Here is a 6,000-nt window from a genome sequence, read left to right as displayed (position 1 = left end):
AATTGCTGCATTCCTACAAAACAAATGCTTCTTGGGCAGGTCTTTCCCTCATTACAAGTGGGTGACAGTAGCTTTCAAACAGCTATACACCCATGTCTGCCCCATCTTTTAGTCATAAAAGTAAGTCTTACCCCTTCATTTATTCTCAAAATGTTCTACCTTTTTCCTCACGGGACAATGACTCAGCAAGGCAAACAGAGGTTAAAAAAGGCAGTAATTTTTAAACTGGAAAAGACGAGTGGTCCTGAAAGGCTTTAATTTTTTTAAAAATTAAGCTTTTGAAATAACAATTATGCATTCTTTTGAGAGAAAATGCACAGATAGAATCACAAATTGCACAGAAGTCGAGCTGGTCACGAACTTTTTAACCAAAGGCTTTTTCATTGGAAAATGTCAATTTATCAAAACTGAAACTTTTCATGGAAAGTATCAGATTCAACAAAACTATCTTCAGGAAGAAATGGATGGAGTTTCTAGTCAGAAAGCCCCACTCCTCTTACCAGTACCCAACAGTCCACTGGTTAGGTCACACAGCTGTGATACGAGAGAGTCAGGTGTAAGTCCCTGCTCTGCCTGATTCAGACCAGTAACTTGAACCTTTCTCTCTTGCATCCAAGGTGAGTAGTCTAATCACTGGGTTATTAGCTATTCTGGGGTGGGTTTCTCTCTCTCATTTTGAGCCAAAATTCCATCATGGTCCAGTGCTGGGACTTGAACCTGAGTCTCTCACATCCCAGGTGAGCGAATGAGCATGTGTCTCTTCCTTCCTCCACCCCCTGAGAACATCTAAAGCTCCTTGTAGTTCTGGAACTGAAACAAAACATCAAAACCTTGAAATTTTTAATGAAACAAAATTTTTGTTTTCTGAACAGTCCTACACAGAACAGAACATTAAAAAAAAAATTAGATACCGCTTAAAAAGTACAAAAATGAGCACCACAGACAGGGGGAGAAATAGATCTCTTTTAGCTAGTGTTTATAGATAAAAGGAGTGTATTTTACATATTTTTGGCATAATACAAAAAAATCTTAGAAAGATATAGGGAAAAAACCCATCATAAGACATAAAAGATGTCAAAGAATCAAAGGATCAAAGGTACATCAGAAATGTCAACTCCTTGAATGTGAAGAATGGATTCAGAAGTTCTACGGCACGGGACGGCCATAGTGCAACAGGGAAAACAAACCTTTAAAAATTGAGGAGGGACATAAGGGGAGAGGAAACAAATTCTCTTCTGTCCTTTGTGTGTGTGTGTGTGTGTGGGGGGGATAAATAAATAAATAAAAAGAGGTGACAACAGCCAGCCAAAGCAGGACATGATAGAAATTGCCTGAACCTGGTCTCTGAAATAAGCACTGAAAGCATTTCGACTGAGGTGCCATGTTTTTCTCTAGTCTTATCCCTGACTCCGAAGGTGAGGAATGGCAGGCACAGCTGGGAGAAACACTGTGGTGAGGATTCCGGTACGTTAAATTTTTGTTGTTGCTGAAGTACGGTGATGTACTACTAGATCGCATGCCCTGGTTCTCATGGGTGACTTTAATTTTCCTGAGATCTGCTGGGAGAGCAATACAGCGGTGCATAGACAATCCAGGAAGTTTTTGGAAAGCGTAGGGGACAATTTCCTGGTGCAAGTGCTAGAGGAGCCAACTAGGGGGGGAGCTTTTCTTGACCTGCTGCTCACAAACCGGGAAGAATTAGTAGGGGAAGCAAAAGTGGATGGGAATCTGGGAGGCAGTGACCATGAGTTGGTTGAGTTCAGGATCCTGACACAGGGAAGAAAGGTAAGCAGCAGGATACGGACCCTGGACTTCAGGAAAGCAGACTTTGACTCTCTCAGGGAACGGATGGGTAGGATCCCCTGGGGGGCTAACATGAAGGGGAAAGGAGTCCAGGAGAGCTGGCTGTATTTCAAGGAATCCCTGTTGAGGTTACAGGGACAAACCATCCCGATGTGTCGAAAGAATAGTAAATATGGCAGGCGACCAGTTTGGCTTAACGGTGAAATCCTAGCGGATCTTAAACATAATAAAGAAGCTTACAAGAAGTGGAAGGTTGGACATATGACCAGGGAAGAGTATAAAAATATTGCTCGGGCATGTAGGAATGAAATCAGGAGGGCCAAATCGCACCTGGAGCTGCAGCTAGCGAGAGATGTTAAGAGTAACAAGAAAGGTTTCTTCAGGTATGTTGGCAACAAGAAGAAAGCCAAGGAAAGTGTGGGCCCCTTAATGAATGAGGGAGGCAACCTAGTGACAGAGGATGTGGAAAAAGCTAATGTACTCAATGCTTTTTTTGCCTCTGTCTTCACTAACAAGGTCAGCTCCCAGACTGCTGCGCTGGGCATCACAACATGGGGAATAGATGGCGAGCCCTCTGTGGAGAAAGAGGTGGTTAGGGACTATTTAGAAAAGCTGGACGTGCACAAGTCCATGGGGCCGGATGAGTTGCATCTGAGAGTGCTAAAGGAACTGGTGGCTGTGATTGCAGAGCCACTGGCCATTATCTTTGAAAACTTGTGGCGAACGGGGGAAGTCCCGGATGACTGGAAAAAGGCTAATGTAGTGCCAATCTTTAAAAAAGGGAAGAAGGAGGATCCTGGGAACTACAGGCCAGTCAGCCTCACTTCAGTCCCCGGAAAAATCATGGAGCAGGTCCTCAAAGAATCAATCCTGAAGCACTTACATGAGAGGAAAGTGATCAGGAACAGTCAGCATGGATTCACCAAGGGAAGGTCATGCCTGACTAATCTAATTGCCTTTTATGATGAGATTACTGGTTCTGTGGATGAAGGGAAAGCAGTGGATGTATTGTTTCTTGACTTTAGCAAAGCTTTTGACACGGTCTCCCACAGTATTCTTGTCAGCAAGTTAAAGAAGTACGGGCTGGATGAATGCACTATAAGGTGGGTAGAAAGTTGGCTAGATTGTCGGGCTCAACGGATAGTGATCAATGGCTCCATGTCTAGATGGCAGCCGGTGTCAAGTGGAGTGCCCCAGGGGTCGGTCCTGGGGCCGGTTTTGTTCAATATCTTCATAAATGATCTGGAGGATGGTGTGGATTGCACTGTCAGCAAATTTGCGGATGATACTAAACTGGGAGGAGTGGTAGATACTCTGGAGGGCAGGGATAGGATACAGAGGGACCTAGACAAATTGGAGGATTGGGCCAAAAGAAATCTGATGAGGTTCAATAAGGATAAATGCAGAGTCCTGCACTTAGGACGGAAGAACCCAATGCACAGCTATAGACTAGGGACCGAATGGCTAGGCAGCAGTTCTGCAGAAAAGGACCTAGGGGTGACAGTGGACGAGAAGCTGGATATGAGTCAGCAGTGTGCCCTTGTTGCCAAGAAGGCCAATGGCAAGAATGCCAAGATGTATAAGTAGGGGCATAGCGAGCAGATCAAGGGACGTGATTGCCCCCCTCTATTCGACATTGGTGAGGCCTCATCTGGAGTACTGTGTCCAGTTTTGGGCCCCACACTACAAGAAGGATGTGGATAAATTGGAGAGAGTCCAGCGAAAGGCAACAAAAATGATTAGGGGTCTGGAACACATGACTTATGAGGAGAGGCTGAGGGAACTGGGATTGTTTAGTCTGCAGAAGAGAAGAATGAGGGGGAATTTGATAGCTGCTTTCAACTACCTGAGAGGTGGTTCCAGAGAAGATGGTTCTAGACTATTCTCAGTGCTAGAAGAGGACAGGACAAGGGGTAATGGTCTTAAGTTGCAGTGGGGGAGGTTTAGGTTGGATATTAGGAAAAACTTTTTCACTAGGAGGGTGGTGAAACACTGGAATGCATTGCCTAGGGAGGTGGTGGAATCTCCTTCCTTAGAAGTTTTTAAGGTCAGGCTTGACAAAGCCCTGGCTGGGATGATTTAATTGGGGATTGGTGCTGCTTTTGAGCAGGGGGTTGGACTAGATGACCTCCTGAGGTCCCTTCCAACCCTGATATTCTATGATTCTATGTGGGAGTAAACAAAGTGAGTGCTTATTTCTGAGTGTAATTTTAAAGAGATCATCCAGGGCTCCCAGAGTTTGGGATAGTCGCGAGGTTGTGACAGATCATAAAAAACAATCCTGGTGGGAGATCAGAACGTAAAAATCACATTGCTCTTTTGTTTTGTTGTCCTGTCTACATAGCACCATATACAGCACCAATCAACATAGTGTCTGGGCCAATATATAAAGATAAGATCTTAAGACAAGATTTTCAATAAAGGACTCCACTATTTACCACTTAGCGAGGGTACAAGATCACATCATCTTAGACCTTAAAAATCACATCCTGAACATCTTGTTTTCCTTCCCCACGTAAACTGTAACATGATTTTAGCAGCAAATCTCACGGACTGCTAAAATTCAGGATTAATACTTTATAACATTTGAAAGTTGACATTCCAAGCATTCCGAAAGTATACAGCAACTGTTTCTACCACTGTCACTTGGAGAAAACAGCTGCTAAAATCACATTGCAGGTGAAGTGGGGAAAAACTAAGCAAGATGGCAATCCAGATGACATAATTATAAGCTTTTGAAATAACTTGCCAAGACAAATTGAGGTGTCACATCACTAAGCAGCTGGGATTGCCAGCTTTCTAAAAGCATAGAATATTTATTTCCTGTTTAGTTATTTCATGAGATTGCCCTGTAAAACTTTTACTAGTTCCCCAATCTAGTGTTATTTTAGCACTGCCATGAGAGTCAATATGGCATGTCACAGACTTTTCAACCTGTGATTAAGATTAATCTAGAACTAGACAAACAATGATGCATTATTTTAAAGTATGTGGGATAAAGTATCATAGAATCATAGGACTGGAAGGGACTCAAGAGATCATCTAGTCCAGTCCCCTGCACTCATGGCAGGACTAAGTATTATCTAAACCAGAGGTTCTCAAACTGTGGTCCGTTGACCACCAGAGGTCTGCGAGCTCCATTCAGGTGGTCCACTGACAATTCCCACTAAGGTTCGCGCCTGGGCGGTCGCACACAAGAGAATGAAGGGCCACCCAAATAGTTAGTGGAGCTGCACAGGTGTGGCTCCACTCATTAGGTGCATTGACCCTGGAGAAGACGCACATGTAAGGTGAGGTGGTGGCCTTGGGGGGCATAGGGGGTAGGTGGCAGGGGGCAGTGGGGTGAGGAGGTGGGGGGAATTTGGGACATGCAGGGCTGCGGCAGCCAGAGAAAGAGGCGACTTTCCCCAGCACCCGGGTTGTGGCTGCTAGGGAGAGACCCCTCTCCTTCCCAGCCCCAGCTCAGGGGAAGGAGGGCACATCCATTGCATTAGAAAGGTAAGATTACTGATATTAAAATATGAGTTTGTGCTTTTATTTGTAGAACAAAAAATGTTAATTATTATTAAGGGTTTTTTTAATATAGTGTTTTTATCCAAAGCACTTTACAATAATTAGCTAATGGTACAAAAGATCATTAAGTGGTCCGCCAAGACCCTCAGCAATTTTCAAGTGGTCTGCGAAAAAAAAAAGTTTGAGAACCACTGATCTAAACCGTCCCTGACAGGTGTCTGTCTAACCTGTTCTTAAAAATCTCCAATGATGGAGATTCCACAACCTCCCTAGGTAATTTATTCCGGTGCTTAACAACCCTGACAGGAAGTTTTTCCTCATGCTCAGCCTAAACGTATATATCAAGAAAGCTTGAACTGGCCTTATGTCACGTGAGGTAACAGTTGTGCAGTACAGGAGAGCTGGATTCAGAGGCCACTGTGTGTGAACAGATGGGTAGTTTCTACATTTGCACTTTCTGTGGGCTAATTTGCAGAGTGGAATATTTGGTTCAGTTTTAAACATGGTTGTCATAAATATAAAGGGAAGGGTAAACCCCTTTGAAATCCCTCCTGGCCAGGGGAAAGCTCCTCTCACCTGTAAAGGGTTAAGAAGCTAAAGGTAACCTCGCTGGCACCTGACCAAAATGACCAATGAGGAGACAAGATACTTTCAAAAGCTGGGAGGAGGGAGAGAAACAAAGGG

Source organism: Lepidochelys olivacea (genome assembly GCF_965140295.1).
Source record: "Lepidochelys olivacea isolate rLepOli2 genome assembly, chromosome: 1".
NCBI classification, from domain to species: domain Eukaryota; kingdom Metazoa; phylum Chordata; order Testudines; family Cheloniidae; genus Lepidochelys; species Lepidochelys olivacea.
Note: the sequence above shows the minus strand (reverse complement) of the source record.